Source organism: Lithobates pipiens, unplaced genomic scaffold, assembly GCF_037356315.1.
Source record: "Lithobates pipiens isolate NorthernLeopardFrog02 unplaced genomic scaffold, aLitPip1_a1.2 Scaffold_10, whole genome shotgun sequence".
Lineage (NCBI taxonomy): Eukaryota > Metazoa > Chordata > Amphibia > Anura > Ranidae > Lithobates > Lithobates pipiens.
In genome coordinates this window covers 33,526,594-33,548,593 of record NW_027507686.1, presented here as the reverse complement: position 1 = coordinate 33,548,593, position 22,000 = coordinate 33,526,594, and positions in this window count along the sequence as shown.

The following is a 22,000-nucleotide window of genomic DNA, read 5'->3' as shown; positions in this document are numbered from 1 at the left end:
TATTTGCTTATGTATATACATGTTCCTTACTTATTATGTAATATACAGATTGACTTTCTGTTCGGAGCCAAGATGGCGGGTACCCCCCACATCCCACGCGTTAGAGGAATGCATTCGAGATAAGGGAACCAGCTTCAACCAAACTTCAAGCATCAAGTTTCTTCATTTCTCTTGTATTGTAACCAATAAGATGTACCAATTAGACTGACATAGTAATGACGTATCTTTCTGTATAAAATATTAACACCGCCCATGAATAAATCAGTATTTAGAAGTAGCCTGAACTGAACATATCTCAGAGAGTGTTTACTTCTAATGTGCATGCACATTTATACTTTTAATTAGGAATAGCAGCAGATAACCAAGAACTAATTTATAGTTCTTATCCATTTCACCATTAATTGTTCATGACAACCTCAGGCATCTGCTGACATGTGTCTTGGGACCGTGTGATTTTGAAAAAGGTTTTGGGACTTTCTTCCGCATTTGTAGTGCATAGAGCAGCCCACTGAAATCAATGGGCTGCCCTACGTGTGACCTACATCTTTATCCAACCCGTCAGTACATCTTTACATCCTAAAACCTAGCTAACCTCTGCTGATCTATGGGGGAGGTGTCAGAAAAGCAACCAATCCCATACAGTACATGATTCTTATTCAGCAAACTGACAGCCTGGAGATTAGGGGCCCTTTTACACCTTTATGGTGTAAGATGTACTACTGCATGTAATGAATGGGCCACCAGGACCAGCCCCACCCAGCACCAAACAATGGGTCCTGCAGGATAACCAATCAGGGATGAGGATGACAGGGATCTCACAGATCAGGGATGAAGATGACAGGGATCCCACGATTAGGGATGACGATGATGACAGGAATCCCAAAGATCAGGGATTAAAATGAAAGGAATCCCAAAGATCAGGGATGAGGCGGACAGGGATCCCACAGATCAGGGATGGGGATGACCGGGATCTCGCAGATTAGGGATGAAGGTGACCGGGATCCCACAATTAGAGATGATGAACGGAATCCCAAAGATTAGGGAAAAAGATGACAGAGATCTTACAGATCAGGGATGTGGATGACAGGTATTGCACAGATCAGGGATGTAGATGACAGGAATCGCACAGATCAGGGATGGGGATGGCAGGAATCGCACAGATCAGGGATGGGGATGACAGGAATCGCACAGATCAGGGATGGGGATGGCAGGAATCGCACAGATCAGGGATGGGGATGACAGGAATTGCACAGATCAGGGATGGGGGGTGGCAGGAATTGCACAGATCAGGGATGGCAGGAATTGCACAGATTAGGGATGGGGGATGGCAGGAATTACACAGATCGGGGATGGCACAGATTAGGGATGGGGGTGAGAGGAATCTCACAGATCAGGGATGAGGATAACAATGATTCCCACAGATCAGTGATGGGGTTGACGGTGATCCAGCCCAGTTGATGAATGAATGGATTCCGTGTTCCCGGGTGTGGGAGGGTTCTCATGGGAGTTGTAGTTCTTTCTCCTTCTACAACAATAGAAGAGATCTCCAGGAGGACTACAACTCCCAGCATGCAACCGGCCGACGCTCTCCGCTCTCTACCGCGGGGGGTGATGGGAGCTGTTGTCCGTGCTCGTGCGGCGGACGCTGTTGGCGAGCGGGGGAGGGGAGTCTAGGGACTTCATTTCCCAGCAGGCAGCGGGGCGGGAGATCGGTTAGCGGTCTGGAGAGCCAGAGGAGGACGGACGGCTACAGGTACCGGGGAGACCGGGGGGCACCGACTGACTGAGACAATACCTTCCCCCACCATGTCAGAGTGAGCCTTCTACTTCACCCCCTTCATGTACACCCTACTCCACCTATAATACCCCCAGCAGACCCCTATAACCCCCCCCCCCAATACACTGACATATCCCTACCCCCCCAATACACTGACATATCCCTATCCCCCCCCCCCCAATACACTGACATATTCTTATCCCCCCCCCATACCTTGATATACCCCCTCCCCCATTCACTGATACTCTATATGCCTATTCCCCTCATACACCAATATAGCCCCCCCCCCATACACTGATAAATCCTTATCCCCCCCTCACCCTATACACTGACATATCCCTATCTCCCCACTCCCCCCAATACACTGACATATCCCTATCTCTCCCCCCCCCTGCCCCATCATACACTGATATATCCCTATATCCTCCTCCTCATACAAGACTATACCCCCATACACTGATATTGCTCTATGTGACATAACTTTCAGAACAGTGTGGGATGTTGGTAGGAGATCAGTGTGTGATGTCAGATTGGTTGATGTCATCGGGAGGCTGTGATGTCAGACATTGGTGATGTCATGTAGTTCAGCAGATTCCCATTTGATGAGGTGGAAGTTGTGAGCAGCGTCTCACCCGCTCTGTCATTGGACACAACAAGTGCTGTTTGATTTGCAAGAGATGTTCAGATGTTCTATACCATCACCGGCACCAAAACATCATCACCGCCATCAAAACATCATCACCGCCATCATTGGCACCAAACCGCCATCACCGGCACCAAACCGCCATCGCTGCCATCACCGGTACCAAACCGCCATCGCTGCCATCACCGCCACCAAACCATCATCACTGCCATCACCGCCACCAAACCATCATCACTGCCATCACCGCCACCAAACCATCATCACTGCCATCACCGCCACCAAATCTGTTATTCAGAGAAGTGTTTTAATCATGTCCATCTGTTATCCAATGGGATGATGGCTGGATGATTCCTCACTTATAATTGGTTGTCTTAGTTTGCTGTTTCTCTTTTATAGAAGGACATTCGGTTTTATTTATCTCTGAACCAATCCCATCACAGATCAGAGATTTCATGTCTATAGGGCCTTTGTATTCCTCGGGTCCCCACGTTGCATATACAGCGTATTACTCTGGGAATGCAGTGATTAGCCGCTCTGTGTCACCCCGGAGGAGGATGTGGATTATTTCGGTGGTTGTCGTGGTTAGACGGTTACACCAGATACACCAGAGGGCGGTGAGTGGGAAGTGCAGACAACGTTGCACTGATATTTGTGAGGCGTCATTACTCCTCTCCTGTGTATTCTCCCTAAGAGGAGAATTTCCAGACCTCCAGCACTGCGCTAATTCTACTGTATATAGTAACACAATGTTTTACTGAGCACGTCAGAGGCCAGCTAATGTTACATATTCTAATCTGGGTCGGGGTCAGCAAACATTATATGCTATAATAAATCTGGGGTCAGAGGCGGCTAATGTTACATATTATAAGAAATCTGGATTCGGGGGTGACTAATGTGACAAATAATAAATCTGGGGTCAGGGTGGCTAATGTTACATATTATAAGAAATCTGGGGTCAGAGGCGGCTAATGCGACACATAATGAATGCGGGGTCAGGGTGGCAAGCTAATGTTACATATTATTGTATAATGCGGGGTCAGAGGTTGGCTATTGTTACATATTATAATAGTCTGAGGTCAGTGCCGTCAGCTAATACATATTGCTATAAATCTTGTCAGGGGCTGGCTAATGTCACATATTCTAATAAATCTGGGGTCAGGGGCCGGCCAATATTGCATATTATAATAAATTTGGGGTTAATACAGCTGGCTAATGTTGCATATAAATGTGGGGTCAGGGGGCGGCTAATGCCACATATTATAATAAAAGTGGGATCAGGATTAATTAATGTCACATATAATACATTTTGGGGTTAGTACAGCTGGCTAATGTATAAATGTGGGGTCAGGGGCTGGCTAATGTCTCATATGATAAATCTGGGGTCCGCTAATGTCTCATATGATAAATCTGGGGTCCGCTAATGTCTCATATGATAAATCTGGGGTCCGCTAATGTCTCGTATGATAAATCTGGGGTCCGCTAATGTCTCGTATGATAAATCTGGGGTCCGCTAATGTCTCGTATGATAAATCTGGGGTCCGCTAATGTCTCGTATGATAAATCTGGGGTCCGCTAATGTCTCATTATGATAAATCTGGGGTCCGCTATTGTCTCATTATGATAAATTTGGGGTCCGTTATTGTCTCATTATGGTAAATCTGGGGTCCGCTAATGTCGCATATGGTAAATCTGGGGTCCGCTAATGTCGCATATGGTAAATCTGGGGTCCGCTAATGTCGCATATGGTAAATCTGGGGTCCGCTAATGTCGCATATGGTAAATCTGGGGTCCGCTAATGTCGCATATGGTAAATCTGGGGTCCGCTAATGTCGCATATGGTAAATCTGGGGTCCGCTAATGTCGCATATGGTAAATCTGGGGTCCGCTAATGTCGCATATGGTAAATCTGGGGTCCGCTAATGTCGCATATGGTAAATCTGGGGTCCGCTAATGTCGCATATGGTAAATCTGGGGTCCGCTAATGTCTGATATGGTAAATCTGGGGTCCGCTATTGTCTCATATGGTAAATCTGGGGTCCGCTATTGTCTCATATGGTAAATCTGGGGTCCGCTATTGTCGCATATGGTAAATCTGGGGTCCGCTATTGTCGCATATGGTAAATCTGGGGTCTGCTATTGTCGCATATGGTAAATCTGGGGTCCGCTATTGTCGCATATGGTAAATCTGGGGTCCGCTATTGTCGCATATGGTAAATCTGGGGTCCGCTATTGTCGCATATGGTAAATCTGGGGTCCGCTAATGTCGCATATGGTAAAGCTGGGGTCCGCTAATGTCGCATATGATAAAGCTGGGGTCCGCTAATGTCGCATATTATAATAAGGCCTCATGTACGCTGCTGCTGATGAATGTTTAGGAGCAGTTTGGCGTTCTTTTTTTCCAGCAGCCCCGGAACGCTCCTGTTATCTTATCTGCATGTACATTGAGTTCGTTTACAGTGGTTTAGAGGCATTTTTATGAACGCAAAAAATTGCGTTCAGGACAGAAGTTTACTGGCATTTTAGAAGCCAAATGCATGTAACTGCTTGTAAACTCTAAAGCTGTAACCTGAGTTTTTAAGTACGTTTTTTGTTTTATAAGCGTTTTTAAAGAGGAACTTGTAAGGGAGACGAACTCGGAGGGAGAGAGATTTGGGGAGGGGGCAGAGAGAGAGGGGGGGGGGGGAAGAGACAGACTGGCAGAAAGGGAATCCATAGTTAAAGTGGAGGGCCACCCTATAATAAAAAATGTCATTAAAATTCTTAGTTACATTTTTTTTATTATATATTTTTTTTTTACTTACCTGAAACTGCTGTTGCTAGGCTGTCTTCCTAATCTGCCTCTTCCTATTCCATGGTGCTTCCTCCTCTTTGGCGAGCTTCCCCGTTGCCTTCTGGGACATGTGTGTGTCCCAGAAAACAATGAAGCTATTCACAAAGTGCCACGCCTCTCGCGCATGCGCAGTAGGAAACAGGCAGTAAAGCCACAAGGCTCCACTGCCTGTTTCCCTTCGTTTTAGATGGAGGCGCCGGCAGGCGATCCGATGGACGGTTTGGCCTTGGGCGGCCAACATTGCGGTATCGCGGGACAGGTGAGTGTCCTTTATTAAAGCGGGAGTAAACCCGCTAACTTTTTATTTATTTTTTTTAGACCTGCAAGCGAAAAGGATTAATGAGCTAGTATGCACCGCATACTAGCTCATTATGAAATGCATGCCCTAGAACGAGGCCCCAACATCTTGCCCGATCCATGCCGAGGGAGCTGACATGTTCCCTCTGCGTGTCTTCCGGGTATCGCGGCTCTGGCGCTGTGAGTGGCTGGAGATGTGATATCGTCACTCCCGTGCATGTGCGCAGGAGTTTTCTTTCCGACAAGGTCAGGCGTCTGGTGGGCTTTCAGCTGAAAATCCCCTGTGCGCATGCGCCGCTGCAGTCAGCGGCTCATTGAGAGGGGAATATCTCCTAAACCATACAGGTTTAGGAGATTTTTATTTTTTTTTACCTACAGGTAAGCCTTATTTTAGGTTTACCTGTAGGTAAAAGTAAAAAAAAAAAAAAAAAAACACTATACAACCGCTTTATGTCAGCAGCTACAATGTTTGTAGCTGCTGACTTTAAAAAATTATTTTAAAAAATTGCGGAACACCCCTTTAAATCTCTCTCTCTTCTCTTACAGAATGGTCAATATAGTTAATAATTTACATGTTTTTCCTGCATTGTGGACATTTGGGAAGGTCTCCTGAGGTTATCTTTAAAAAAAAAAAAAAAACACTTCTAACCTCAATTGCTGATAATTGCTGCTAAACTCAGTATGTAAAAGCTGTTAAATTGGCCTTTTTTGCACATTTGTCATTAAGGCTGGGTTCACACTGCTGCGGGGGGAGATCCGGATGTGATTCGCACCGCAAATCACATCCGATCTCCGTAGCCATGCGAGTTCAGCCATACAGATAGTATGGCTGAATTCGCAGCGCTCCCGCAGCAAACTCGCACGGGACCCTTTTTTTGGTCCGCAACAGAATCGGAACGCATGGGGGTTCACACCATGCGATCCGATTCCTGTGCGAGTCGGCAGATCGCACTGCGATATGCGGACGGATCTGGGGGTGTCATTAACATAACATTGACACTCCCAGCCGTCCGCATAGGGCAGTGTGAACTGCCGGCGGGAGGTGTGCGATGCGGGAAAACGCCGCGGATTCGCGGCGTTCCCGCTTTGCAGCGGTGTGAACCCGGCCTTATAAAAACAAAAATCAAATGTACATAAGTATTCACACTTACAATTGAGCTCAGGTGCATCCTGTTTCCACTGATCATCCTTGAGATGTTTCTACAACTTGATTGGAGTCCTCCTGTGGTAATTCAGTTGATTGGACTTGTTTAGAAATGCACACACACACCTGTCTATATAAGGTCCCACAGATAACAGTGCATGTCAGAGCACAACCCAAGCCATGAAGTCCAAGGAATTGTCTGTAGACCTCCAAGACAGGATTGTATGGAGGCACAGATCTGGGGAAGGGTACAGATGTCTGCAGCATTGAAGGTCTCAATGAGCACAGTGGCCTTCATCTGTAAATGAAAGAAGTTTGGAACCACCAAGACTCTCCCTAGAGCGGGCCATCAGGCCAAACTGATCGGTGGGGAGAGAAGGGGCCTTCGTCAGGGAGGTGACCTCCAGTTTTTCTTTGTGGAGAACATTCCAGAAGAACAACCATCTCTACAGCACCAATCGGGCCTGTATGGTAGAGTGGCCAAACAGAAGACACTCAGTAAAAGGCCTGGAGTTTGCCAAAAGGCACCCAAAGGACTCTCAGACCGTGAGAAATAAAATTCACTGGTCTGATTGAAAAAAAAAATGAACTGTTTGGCCTGAATGACAAGCGTCATGTCTGAAAGGAAACCAGGCAGCGCTCATCACCTGGCCAATACCATCCCTACAGTGAAGCATGGTGGTGGCAGCATCCTGCTGTGGGGATGTTTTTCAGCAGCAGGAACTGGGAGACTAGTCAGGATCGAGGGAAAGATGAATTCAGCAATGTACGTTGACGAAAACCTGCTCCAGAGCACTGTGGAACTCACACTGGGGTGAAGATTTATCTTCCAACAGGGCAATGACCCTAAGGCTGGACTCGCACCTATGCATTTTTAGTGCTTTTTTGCATTTTGCAGATTTGCACTACAGAATGTGTTCCATAGGAAAACATGTTAGATGGACTGTAGTACAAATCTGCAAAATGCAAAAAGCACTAAAAATGCTTAGGTGTGAATCCAGCCTAAGCACACAGCCAAGATAACAAAGGAGCAGTTACGAGAAAACTCTGAATGTCCTTGAGTGGCCCAGCCAGAGCCCAGAATTGAACCCAATTGAACATCTCTGGAGAGATCTGAAAATGGCTGTGCACTGACACTCCCCATCCAACCTGATGGAACTTGAGAGGACCTGCAGAGAAGAATGGAAGAAACTGCCCAAAAATAGGAGTGCCAAGCTTGTAGCATCATACTCCAAGACTTGAGGCTGTAATTGGTGCCAAAGGTGCTTCAACAAAGTATTGAGCAAAGGCCGTGAATACTTATATACATGGGATTTTTGTCTTTTTTTTTTTATTTTTATTTTTATTTTTTAACAAATTTGTAAAGATTTTATACAAACTTCTTTCATGTTGTCATTATCGGCCATTGTTTGTACAATTTTGAGGAAAATAATTTATTCCATTTTGTGAATAGACTGTAACATAACAAACCGTGGAAAAAGTGAAGCGCTGTGAATACTTTCCGGATGCACTGTACAACTAAAGACCAACTTTCTTTCCTTTTGAACAATATAGGAGAGTTTTATAACCTCTGACGGTGTTCCATTGGGGAGATTTCCCTTCACTTCCTGTCCCACAGCCACAACGGCAAGTGAGAGGAAATCCCCAGGCTGTTATAATTAGTGTCGCCCCCCCCCCCCCCCCCCATTGGGCGATTTCTAACAATCTGTTCTTTAGGATCTTCTTTCACTCTCTCTCGGTGAAAAGAGGGCACATACAGGTGAATCTCCCTAAATATGGACACAGACAGCAATAATGTTACGTGTGCGTTGAACATGCGTTTACCCTGTGTGCATTGTATTAAGTCGTCCAGTCGTTTGGAATGGGAACAGGCTGCGTCCAGTGCCAGGGCAGGTTCAGCCAATGTTCAGGGCAAGTTTAAATCCCCCCGCTCTGATGCATGATGTAGTTAGCTGTACTACCCTGCGCCCCACCCAAACTTGGGCCTGTGCCCGGGGCGACTGTTCCTGCTGCCCCCCTCCACGTCCTGTCTCCTCCTGGAGCCCCTCTACATTCGCACTCCCCTGTTCCTGAGGCTCACTCCATGAAAGATCTGATGCCTCTGATCTCTGATCAGACGACGCATTGAACGCGTTATCGGTATTTTATTTCCGATCGTGTTCTGCTCAGAGATAAATAAATATGAACTGTGGATTGTAGAAATCGATATTTTGCTGCAGGCAATGAACATTCAGCGGTTGAACATTTATGAACCGGTTGCGTTTTCTGTCATAAGAAATTTTCGCTCCTCTTCCTGCTTTACTGAGGCCGCAGTGACGCTTGTGTGCACGTATGTGCGTGAGTTTTCACGTGCGCTTTACAACACATTGCTTTTTTACTTCCACCACAGCGTTCATACATGGACAGACTGCATCTGAAGGGGAAGGGGGGATGAACAGATCCGGAGTGCTCCTGTGTTTTTATATTTATGGAGCGGTGTAAAGGCCGCGAATGTGAATATCGGGCTGGCAGCTTCTACACATGAAAGGATTTCCGCCATCACCTTGAGATGAGTAAACCGAGATCTGAAATCCAAGGTAATTCTAATGACGAACTGTTTATAGAGCCAACATGTTTCAGGTGTTGTAACCCCCTCCCTCTTTATCAGGGCTTTAGAAAATGAAACGCTGTATGAGAACGCAGTAATCCATATGTAGATTCCTTATTAGGCTCTAGACATGTGCACTGCCGAAAAATGTTTGTTTTCGTTTCATTCGTATTTATTTTTTTATTATTATTTTTTTTTTTTTTCGTTTTTCGAGCCATTTGTTATGATTGCAATTCGTAAATTCAAAAATAAGAAAGAGAAAAATCAAAAGAATAACTGCTTAATAACTATTAAATTATAGGTATTGGAAATTCCTTTTAAATTTTGGCTGTTAGCGAACGTAACTAATACAAATCTGAAATAACGACTGCCGCATCAAAAAAAATAAAAAAAAAATAAATAAATAATGGAACGGAACTAATCTTTAATAAATAATAACTTTTTTTAATATTAGTTATGTTCCATCCGTTTTAGATGAGAAATTCGTAACTTTGCATAAATTTGTATTTGTTACGTTCACTAACAGCCAAATTTGAAAGAAAATTTCAATGCCTAGAATTTAATAGTTAAGTTATTACATTTTTGGGGTTTTACGAATATTTGCAAAAATTTATTAAACGGGTTTTCGTTCGGATATTTCCAAATTTTATCAAAATTCATTAAACTAATTTGAACAAAACAAATTACACATGTCTGTTAGGCTCCATGCACACTAGTGTGTGTGTGTGTGTGTGTGTGTGTGTGTGTTTGTGTGTTTGTTTTTTCCTGCCCCTAGGAGCTAACAGTGTTATCCTATTGTCCTTGCACACTATTTTTATGCTGGAAGCATTTTTCTAAACTTCAGAGTTTAGGAGCAGGAAAAAAATTGTTTTGTAGAGTTTTTAGGAGTGTTTTCCTGACAGAAAAAAACCCGCTGCGCCTAGGTTCACAATGGTACAGGCAAAACATGATTTACGCACAGTCATCGCATGTGATGTGTGCGTGAAACATAACCGCGCACCTGTGTTGCCGCCTCGTGCCGCGCACTTGTGTTGCCGCCTCGTGCCGCGCACCTGTGTTGCCGCGCACCTGTGTTGCCGCCTCGTGCCGCGCACCTGTGTTGCCGCGCACCTGTGTTGCCGCCTCGTGCCGCGCACCTGTGTTGCCGCGCACCTGTGTTGCCGCCTCGTGCCGCGCACCTGTGTTGCCGCGCACCTGTGTTGCCGCCTCGTGCCGCGCACCTGTGTTGCCGCCTCGTGCCGCGCACCTGTGTTGCCGCCTCGTGCCGCGCACCTGTGTTGCCGCGCACCTGTGTTGCCGCCTACCTGTGTTGCCGCCTCGTGCCGCACACCTGTGTTGTGTGTGTGTGTGTGTGTGTGTGTGTGTGTGTATGTGTGTGTGTGTGTGTGTGTGTGTATATATATATATATATATATATATATATATATATATATATATAATAAAAAAAATCGTCTGGACTTGTCCAGCACTGAACGAGTCTTCTACAGCAATAAATGTGATTTAAAGCTCTCGCTCCGCATTTTGCCATATTCACATTCTGCGGACTCAGCGCTTCTTCCTTCTTCTTCTTTTTTTTTTTTTTTATTTACCACTTTCCCACTGACACAGAAGCCGAATGAAGTTGGATGAGGAAGTAAAACGAGGAAGTGCTGATAACGCAAAATCTAACCGGAATATTATTTCCTTAGCTCCTCTCTGTGCAGCTGCAGACCGGGAATATGACTGACGGGACTCTAGTATAGATGTCGTGTCTGTGCTTACTTCTCGTCATTGAGAGCATGCCGCATGCAGGAGCAGAGCAGGGAAAGCACATAGTGTTATGGTGGAGGAGGCTCCTTTTCCTTACTAGACCATTCTAACACACCTGGGTGGGCTCCAGGCACAATGCTCTGTGTCCAAAGCCCACCCTATTTTGAAGCCTGTTAGAGCCCCTGGCTCTAATCGGGTGCTTGAAAAAAAAGAAAGAACCCTGCTACTGTAATTTATGCGCCAGACGCATGAATAGGGGGTGGGGACGTAAAGGGGAGGCGGCACCTGTGCGCCCTTAATGGACAGACCACCCCTGCTCAAAAGCCTATAGGAGCTGCTCCTTTTTGAGCTGCAGTGTGCATGAGCCCTAACATTCAATTATGGAATGAATGGACTACCAAAAAATAACACCATACACTACTAAAAATGTATACATTCAAAAAAAAAAAACTTTCCATCCCGCACCTTTCAATTTTCTCATCACGTCTTCCAAAGCAAACGTCGGTTTGAACCGACTAATGATTAGAAAAATTTAACAAATGTTCTTCCAATGAGATTTTCTTTTTAACCACTTCAGCCCCGGACCATTTGGCTGGCCAAAGACCAGAGCACTTTTTTGCGATTTTGCACAGCGTCGCTTTAACTGACAGTTGCGCGGTCGTGCAACGTGGCTCCCAAATAAAATTGACGTCCTTCTTCTTCTTTTTTTTTTTTTTTTTTCTCCCACGAATAGAGCTTTTTTTTGGTGGTATTTGATCACCCCTGCGCTTTTTAATTTTTGCGCTATAAACAAAAAAAAAAACAATTTTGAAAAAAAACGCATTATTTACTTTTTGCTCTAATAAATATCCCCCAAAAATATCTAAAAAAATTTTTTTTTTTCCCTCAGTTTAGGCCGATAAGCGTTTGGTTTGTGCAAAAGTTATAGCGTCTACAAAATAGGGGATAGTTTTATGGCATCATTATATAAAAAAAAAAAAAAAAATATTTGAAATGCACACACACACACACACACTGTCTGTCTGTCTGATTGAAAACGGGCTCGGTGCAGGCTCTAATGATGTGAAATGTCCACAATGCCTCCTTGTTTTTTCATGTTGTATATTGTTTGTGATGGGACAGACAAAATCCTTGTAGATAGTGTGTGTGTGTGTGTGTGTGTGTGTAAAAAAAAAAAAAAAAAAAAAAAAAAAACTATATCTAAAACAAATTGTGGGAGTTGGCTCAATGAGACTCACCTTCCCTGGAACGCATGTGCAACACCGCCATATGCGTTCCAACACTGTGGCGATCTGCGATTGCGCAGAATTTTGTGCCCACACCCCTGAGTCCACGTTCAAGCCCCACCATCCAAGTGGACATAAAGCTAGATTATAATTATGCCGAGCGAGGCTGTGCTCAAAGTGGGGCAAGTGAAGCGTGGCGAGGGGCCCTGCTTTGGAATGTATATGGCGTCCTCACGCATGGGTATGTGATGGGTAGCCGAATGTGACATGACACAGGCACTAAGTAAACAGTTCAGGATCCTGACTCGGAGTTGATTGGCTTCTCCCAGTCACCCACAAAACAAAGCTAAGCTTTTTCTGTCTATCACAAAGCAAACTTCACATCGGTAGCGCTCTCATCCAGGTATGGCTTCCTGAGCCCCAGGCCAAGAGCAATCTTTTGCTCCAGTCCTGCTTTATTTATCCCACCTGTTGGTGGACACAAGTGGACCGTAAAATCTGGTCCGGAAGCAACCCTGCCAAGGTGGCTGGTAAAACCCGGACCGTATTCCACCTTATTTCTCTGCAAATTAACGCATGTGAGGTGAAACATAATGTCCATCAATCACCTCGCCTTTCATAATGTCACTATACACACCGTATCTCACAAAAGTGAGTACACCCCTCACATTTTTGTCAATATTTTATTATATCTTTTTTTTATGTGACAACACTGAAGAAATGACACTTTGTTACAATGTAAAGTAGTGAGTGTACAGCTTGTATAACAGTGTGCATTTGCTGTCCCCTCAAAATAACTCAACACACAGCCATTAATGTCTAAACCTCTGGCAACAAAAGTGAGTACACCACTAAGTGAAAATGTCCAAATTAGGCCCAATTAGCCATTTTCCCTCCCCCGCGTCTTCTGACTCGTTAGTGTTACAAGGTCTCAGGTGTAAATGGGGAGCAGGTGTGTTAAGTTTGGTGTTATCGCTCTCACTCTCTCATACTGGTCACTGGAAGTTCAGTATGGCACCTCGTGACAAAGAACTCTCTGAGAATCTGAAAAGAATTGTTGCTCTATATAAGGATGGCCTAGGCCAGTGATGGCGAACCTTGGCACCCCAGATGTTTTGGAACTACATTTCCCATGATGCTCCACTACACTGCAGAGTGCATGAGCATCATGGGAAATGTAGTTCCAAAACATCTGGAGTGCCAAGGTTCGCCATCACTGGCCTAGGCTATAAGAAGATTGCCAAGACTCTGAAACTGAGATGCAGCATGGTGGCCAAGACCATACAGCCGTTTAACAGGACAGGTTCCACTCAGAACAGACCTCGCCATGGTCCACCAAAGAAGCTGAGAGCACCTGCTCAGCGTCATCCAGAGGTTGTCTTTAGGAAATAGACATATAAGTGCTGCCAGCATTGCTGCAGAGGTTGAAGGGGTGGGGGGGTCAGCCTGTGAGTGTTCAGACCATACGCTGCACTCTGCATCAAATTGGTCTGCATGGCTGTCATCCCAGAAGGAAGCCTCTTCTAAAGATGATGCACAAGAAAGCCCATAACAGTTTGCTGAAGACAAGCAGACTAAGGACATGGATTACTGGAACCAAGTCCTGTGGTCTGATGAGACCAAGGTAAACTTATTTGGTTCAGATGCTGTCAAGTGTGTGTGGCAGTAACCAGGTGAGGAGTACAAAGACAAGTGTGTCTTGCCTACAGTCAAGCAAGGTGGTGGGAATGCCATGGTCTGGGGCTGCATAAGTGCTGCCAGTGTTCTATTAAATGCCCGCTACCCGGCCTATTGTGCATGCTTGATGCGCAGCCCAAGTGACGTTGCCGCGTAGCCATCTTGGTACACCCGCACTCGTCCGCCTAGTTTTAGAAGTTGGCAAGCGGACATCTTTATACACCCACCGGAGTCTTGCTTTTCACAGGTTTTTTTTTTTTTTTTTTTTAACAGTAAACAGCTTTTATATAGTGAAAAACAGTATTTAGAAGTCTGTAACACTATTTTGATGTTTAATTTTAAAAGCAGTGGCAAGCCTGCTGATCTCACAGGTTTGCTGATGTGACCGAACACCGCTGCTTTTAAAATTTAAAAATCAGAACAGTGTTATGGACTTCTAAACACTGCATTTCACTATATAAGCTGAGTTTACTGTTTTAAAAAAAAAAAAAAAAAAAAAAAAACTGTGACAAGCAAGACTCCGGTGGGTGTATACAGATGTCCGCTTGCCAACTTCTAACTCTAGGCTTATTGCGGACGAGTGCGGGTTTACCAAGATGGCTGCGAGGCAACGTTGCTTCGCCTGTGCAATGCACAAGCACAGTAGGCCGGGTAGTGGCTTTCTGATAGAACACCGGCACTGGTGAGCTCGTTGAGAGAACCATGAATGCCAACATGTACTGTGACATACTGAAGCAGAGCATGATCCTCTCCCTTCAGAGACTGGGCCGCAGGGCAGTATTCCAACATGATAACGACCCCAAACACACCTCCAAGATGACCACTGCCTTGCTAAAGAAGCTGAGGGTAAAGGTGACTGACCAAGCATGTCTCCAGACCTAAACCCTATTGAGCATCTGTGGGACATCCTCAAACAGAAGGTGGAGGACCGCAAGGTCTCCAACATCCACCAGCTCCATGATGTCGTCATGGAGGAGTGGAAGAGGACTGCAGTGGCAACCTGTGAAGCTCTGGTAAACTCCATGCCCAAGAGGGTTAAGGCAGTGCTGGAAAATAATGGTGGCCACACAATATATTGACACTTTGGGCACAATTTTGGACATTTTCACTCAGGGGTGTACTCACTTTTGTTGCCAGTGGTTTAGACATTAATGGCTGTGTGAAGTTATTTTGATATTTATTACAGCAAACTTACATTGTGTTATACAAGCTGTACACTCACTACTTTACGTTGTAGCAAAGTGTCATCTCTTCAGTGTTGTCACATGAAAAGATAGAATAAAATATTTACAAAAATGTGAGGGGTGTACTCACTTTTGTGAGATCATTGAGTTGTTTGGTGCGTTCTCTGGTTACCCCATTAATTGGCACAAATCGGCGCTCCTCCCGCTAGATGAACTGCCTGATAGTGTGTCCCAGATACAGGTGGTCACGTCCTTTAGGTATTTAGAAATCATAATGACAAAAGACCCTAAGGATTATATAACCCTAAAGTGATACTAAAAGATCGTTTTTTTTATTTATTTTTTAATAACAAACATGTCATACTTGCCTCCACTGTACAGCTCGTTTTGCACAGAGTGGCCCCGAACATCCATTTTCTGGGGTCCCTCGGCGGCTCTTGCGGCTCCTCCCCGCATTAGATATTCCCCTTGGAGAAGCGCTCTCCCGAGGGGGTTTCCTTGCTGGCGAGCTCCCGAGGCAAGCATTCGGTGTCCATAGAGGCTGAATGCAGGACTCAGCCCCGCCCCCTGGCGCTCACATCGTTGGATTTGATGGAAGTGGGAGCCAATGGATGTGCTGCTATTAATCTATCCAGTCAAGAGCTGGGAAACCCGTGGAGAGAGGAACGGGGCGCACTGATGGAAGTTTGGGGCTTAGGTAAGTAAAACTGGTGGCTTCTGAGCCGGTGACTGCAAGGTGTTTTTTTTTTTTTGTTTTTGTTTTTTTACCTTTATGCATAGGATGCATGAAGGTGAAAAAACATGGGCCTTTACAACCTCTTTAATCTGAAACCATTACTACAGCAATTTAAAAATAAGTGTATAACCTGGTGTAAATTGCCATTGTCAGTCACAGGGAGAGCAAACTTAACTGAGACTAAGATGATGTGGACCCCTCAATTGTTGTTGTAGCCCCTGTTTGGATACCAAAGTACTGGTTCCTGTGTATAGACTCTCAGTTTAGAAATTTTTAATTTGGGAAAAATAAGTTGGTCCGAATAAAACTTGCTACCTTTTAGTACCCTTAGGATCAAGGAGGAATGGCTGTGTCTCATGCCCAAACCTAATTTTTTCGCTGTACAAATACATTTCACAGGATGGAGTCTGCCTAAGGCCGCGTACACATGGGCGGACTGTTCGCCCAACTTAGTCCGTAAGACAGTCCGTCCAAACTTGGTTTCAGCGGACAGTCCGCTCGTGAGTAGGCTAGTTCGACAGACTAAGTATGGCGCATGCTCAGAAAGGATTTACACGGCGAAGGTTGCATTGCAGTGTATTGGACGTCGAATTTCTCGTCCCATCGTACGTGCCGTTCACGTCATCGTGCACGCTTTCAGCGGACTGTCTGCTCATCGTGTGTGGTCAAGTCCGTTCATGCAAATTTTGAACGGACTGTTTGTCGGATTGTCTGACGAACTTAGTTGGGCGAACAATCCGCCCGTGTGTACGCGGCCTAATGCACCGAATCCTTCCTAAAAATGTAATTCTTAATCCTATACTCTGCCCTATCCCATATGGAGATGGGCTTCCCCACAGCCCCCCCTCAATGCCCTACAGTTTGCCTCTTTAACCACTTCAATACCGGGCACTTATACACCTTCCTGCCCAGACCAATTTTCAACTTTCAGCGCTGTCGCACTTTGAATGACAATTACGTGGTCATACAACACTGTACCCAAACTAAATTTTTATCATTCCCCCCCCCCCAACAAATAGAGCTTTCTTTTGGTGATATTTGATCGCCTCTGGGATTTTTATTTTTTGCTAAACAAATAAAAAAAATGTTTTTTGTTACAGTTACAAAACTTTGTAAATAAGTACGTTTTTCTCCTTCACTGATGGGGCTGCACTGATATGCGGCACTGATAGGTGGCATGGATGGGCACAGGTGGCACAGATGGGCAGTGATAGGCGGAATTGTAGTGTAACGTATTGTACTGATGGATGCCAATTGGTGCCAAATAATAATGCATGTCAATCAGTGATGCCCCTTGTGGGCACAGATTGGCATCCCTTGTGGGCACTGACTGGCATCCCGGGTGGTCTAGGGTGGCATACCTGGTGCTGGGCATCCCTGTGGGTTCAGTGTAGGCATCCTCGTTGGGGCTGCACTGATAATCGATCAGCACCGTCCTTCCTGTTTACACTGTGATCAGCCGTGATTGGACACGGCTGATCACGTGGTAAAGTCTTTGTCGGAGACTCTTTACCAAAATCGCAGTTGCAGTGTGTCAGACTGACACGCCGCATCAACGATCGCAGTGATGCGCGCCCCCCGGGGGCGCACAGCGGCTTAATATCCTGAGGACGTCATACGATGCACATTCAGGATATTGAAGCCACTTTGCCACCGTCATTCTGTTATATGGCAGGTGGCAAGTGGTTAAAAAAGGATGGAACAGTATCGAGTGAAGACTAGGAATAAATGGCTTCTTTTCCAGCACACCGATCTGGCAGACTAGATTTTACACTGAGACAGCCAAGCTTGGTGGTCATGCACGGTGGGAGGCTGCAGGGGTTAAGTATCTGTACCAAATTTTTGATGAGACCAGCCTGAAATCTTATGTTAAGCTGAGAGAGGAATTCTCATTATTGGGGAATTTCCACTCCCAGTATATCCAGCTGAGCCACGCAGTTAGATGTCAGAGCAATTATTCTTCCCTACATCTGGTGGAATCGTCTTTTTTTGGAATCTGTATATGAGGAAACGGGGGGAGGGGGGGAGGGAGGGTATTATCTCTAGAACCTATATACAACTGTTGACTCATATACAGGCGCCTGATCTTCTGCCTTGCAGGGAGAAGTGGGAAAGAGACATTGGTCCCATTGATGGAGAACAATGGGAGCAAATACTAAAAGCTGGACCCCTAGTGTCAGTGTCTGCGGCACAAAAGCTATCACACCTGTTTTATTTTACAAAAAAATAAAAAAATTGCATTTGAAAGACCGCTGCATAAATACAATGTGACATAACATATTGCAACAACCACCATTTTATTCTCTAGGGTGTCTGTCTACTAAAACAATATATATAATGTTTGGGGGTTCTAAGTAATTTTCTAGCTAAAAAAAAAAAAATGATTTTAACTTGAAACCAACAAATGTCAGAAAACGGTTTAGTGTTTTAAAGTGGTTGTAAACTCAATTTTTTTACTTTTACCTACAGGAAAGCCTATAATAAGGCTTACCTGTAGGTAAAAAAAAATCTCCTAAACCTGTACGGTTTAGGAGATATTCCCCTCGGTATGCACCGCTGACTGCAGCGGCGCATGCGCACAAGGGGATTCTCGGCCTGAAAATCCGCCAGTGGCCGACCGGCCAGAAAGGAAATCTCCCGCACGCATGCACGGGAGTGACGATATCGCAGCTCCGGCCACTCACAGTGCCGGAGCCGCGATACCCGGAAGAAACGCAGAGGGAGCATGTCAGCTCCCTCGGCGTGGATCGGGCCAGATGTCGGGGCCTCGTTCGAATGTAAGTATTTCATAATGAGCTAGTATGCGGTGCATACTAGCTCATTATGCCTTTTGCTTTGCAGGTTTAAAAAAAAAAGTAAAAAATTTGCGGGTTTACTATCGCTTTAAAGAGGAGGGCCAGCTTTTATAAAAAAAAAAAAAAAAATGTAAAGTCAGCAGCTACAAACACTGTAGCTGCTGACTTTTAATAAGCAGACTTACCGGTCCAGGGCACCCGCGATGTCAGCTGCCTGAGGCCGACCTGTCCCTCGGCTCTCGGGTCCCGGCGCCACCATTTTACCTAAGGGAAACAGGCAGTGGAGCCTTGCGGCTTCACTGCCCGTTTCCTACTGCGCAGCACTTTGTGAATGGGGCACGCTGTGTTCTGGGACACACAGTTCCCAGAACACAGCGCGACCCATTACCCAGAAGATGCCGCACGGAGGAGAGAAGACAGAACATCACCGCGGAGGAGGAAGAGGCAGATTAGGACGATATGCCTAGCAACAGGCATTTCTGGTAAGTTTAAAAAAAAAAAAAAAGTTTTCATTTTTTTTTTTTTTTTTTCTAATTTTTAATGTACTTTTTGTTTTTCAGGGTGCCCTTCCACTTTAAGTGGCTAAACTTTTTTCACTTGCACACAAAGTCTATTCCTCTGACAAATTGTTACAATGTTTATACATAAGTTTTTAACTGATAAAGAATGTTTGGATTCTTGGCAGACTGCCTGGTTTTCCTCTTCCTTTCTTTTGATGGCTGTGGCTTCAGAAGAGCAGAGAGAATTCTTTGCATAGAAAGAATTGTGAAACACTTTAGTCAAGATCTCGATAACGATTCTTGACGATTAATTGTGCAGCTCTAGTATCAAGACAAAATGAATGCTCCCTGTATATACCTAAGGCTGTTTCTATTTTGTATGGTCTGTATATTTACATATCTTTATTGGAAGTACCTTTTTGATTTTGCCACAATAAAAGCCTTTTTGATTTAAAAAAAAAAAAAAAAAAAAAAATGGTGGACCACCGAAATGAAAATTCTGGACTGAAATCGAAAATTCAGGATGCACTTGGCCTAATTAGAATTGTATTGCATTTGGCTTTTCAATTAACATCATGAATTTTAAATGAACATAAATTTATTTTCTGTCGATAGGCTGCTTTCAGTGAGCTGATTTTTGAAGCACTTTTGGGTTAAAAAATTAATTTAAAAAAGCGCAGGTAAAGCTCAACAATAAAATCTTTTAAAATTCTTCACGCTGGTCTGTTGTACATCTGTTGTGGTGTTTAAAATCCTGCTTGTTGCATTTTTGGTGCACCAAAAAGCACCAGCCCATTGAAATTCATTAAAAACACGGCAAAAACGCAGCCCATGTTGCGTTCTTGATACGGTTCCTTAAGCACATGACATCTGAAAATCTTTGTACACTTGCGGACATTATTCCGTGGTAATTATCAGAATTTTTTTTCCTATCTGCAAATCCCCAATAACCCAATTTTCAGCCACTGATCTATCGGTGCATCCCTAATTATTAATAATAATAATAGTGTCTGACACTGGGAGGACATTAGAGTGTAAGCTCCTCTGGTGCAGAGACTGATGTGACCGCCTCCGTGTTCTCTGTATTACACTGCGTTCTGTTGTAGTTTTTTTTAAATGTCCGCCCAATGAATTCCATATGAATTTGGGGTATGAGAGCTATTCTCGGAGGAGAACTTGCTGGCCTGGCAGTGCTGTATGCAGTAATATTGCTGGGCAGACAGTTCTGTAGAGCAGGTGATAAATCACCACCATTGGCCTCCTCTATTATCTGTGTCTCTGGGGCTGAGATCATGCTGACTGCTGTGTAGAACAAAGGAGACTATCTGATCGACCTTCCCTTTGTATCTGTCTGTGTGGCAGATTGATGATCACCTGTGACATCACAGTCACCGCTAACATGCCCCCTGCTCCTCTTCTCCATGTTCTCAGCTTGTTACATTTACTTTTCCTCCATTATCTATTAGATCCGTGAATGGTAGTCAGAGCAATGCAGCGTGGGCAATATTCCGCCAACTGTACCCTTCATTACTGATCAGCCCTGGGAAGGGGGGGGGGGGGGAGCTTGTGTTACATGCTCAGTACAGCCTCTACATCTTACATGGTGACTGCAGCTGTGTCATGTCTGTCTGCACCCCCCGCCCACCCCTGCTATGCACTGTTCATAGGGAGCAGCTGGAAAGTGTAATGATAGGAGAGGAATGTCAACTGTCCTAGTAAATCAGATTACTGTATTCATATATAATGAGCCAGACACATCAGTCTGTGTACCAGAGGAGCTTACACTCTAATGTACCCCCCCTCCCCCAATCATACACTATTATAAATTGTATATAGCGCTGACATATACTGCAGTGCTGTGCAGAGAACACTGAGCCAGTCGCACCAGAGGAGCTTGCACTCTAATGTCCAACCCCCCAACAATCTTAATAATAATTATTATTCTTATTATTATTATTAGGATTGTTGGGGGGTTGGACATTAGAGTGTAAGCTCCTCTGGTGGAGAGACACGTGACTGGCAGTGTTCTCTGATCAACACTGCAGTATATGCCAGAGTGATTATAAATGTATAATAATAATAATTATTATTATTATTATACATTTATATCACTCTGGCATATACTGCAGTGTTGATCAGAGAACACTGCCAGTCACGTGTCTCTCCACCAGAGGAGCTTACACTCTAATGCCCCCCCCCCCCCCCCCCCGCAGTCACACGCTATTATTATGCATTTATATAGCTCTGACATATACTGCAGTGCTGTACAGAGAACACTGGGGGTTATTTACGGAAAGCAAATCCACTTTGCACTGCAAGCGCACTTGGAAGTGCAATCGCTCTAAATCTAAGGGGTAGATCTGAAATGAGGGGAAGCTCTGCTGATTTTATCATCCAATCATGTGCAAGCTAAAATGCAGTTTTTTTATTTTCCTTGCATATCCCCCTCAGATCTACAGCGACTTTACTTCCAAGTGCACTTGCAGTGCAAAGTGGACTTGCCATTGGGAATTACCCCCCACTGAGTCAGTCACATCAGTCTCTGCACCAGAGGAGCTTACACTCTAATGCTCCCCCCCCCCCCCCAACGGTCACACACAATTAATAATAATAATAATAAAATATTATTATAATGCATTTATATAGCTCTGACATATACTGCAGTGCTGTGCAGAGAACACTGAGCCAATCACACCAGAGGAGCTTACAATCTATTGTCACCCCCCCCCCCCCCAACAGTCAGACACCATCTTCATCTATTCATCATTCATCATCATCATCATCATCATCCATTCATCATCCATTCATCATCATCATCCATTCATCATCATCATCCATTCATCATCATCATCCAT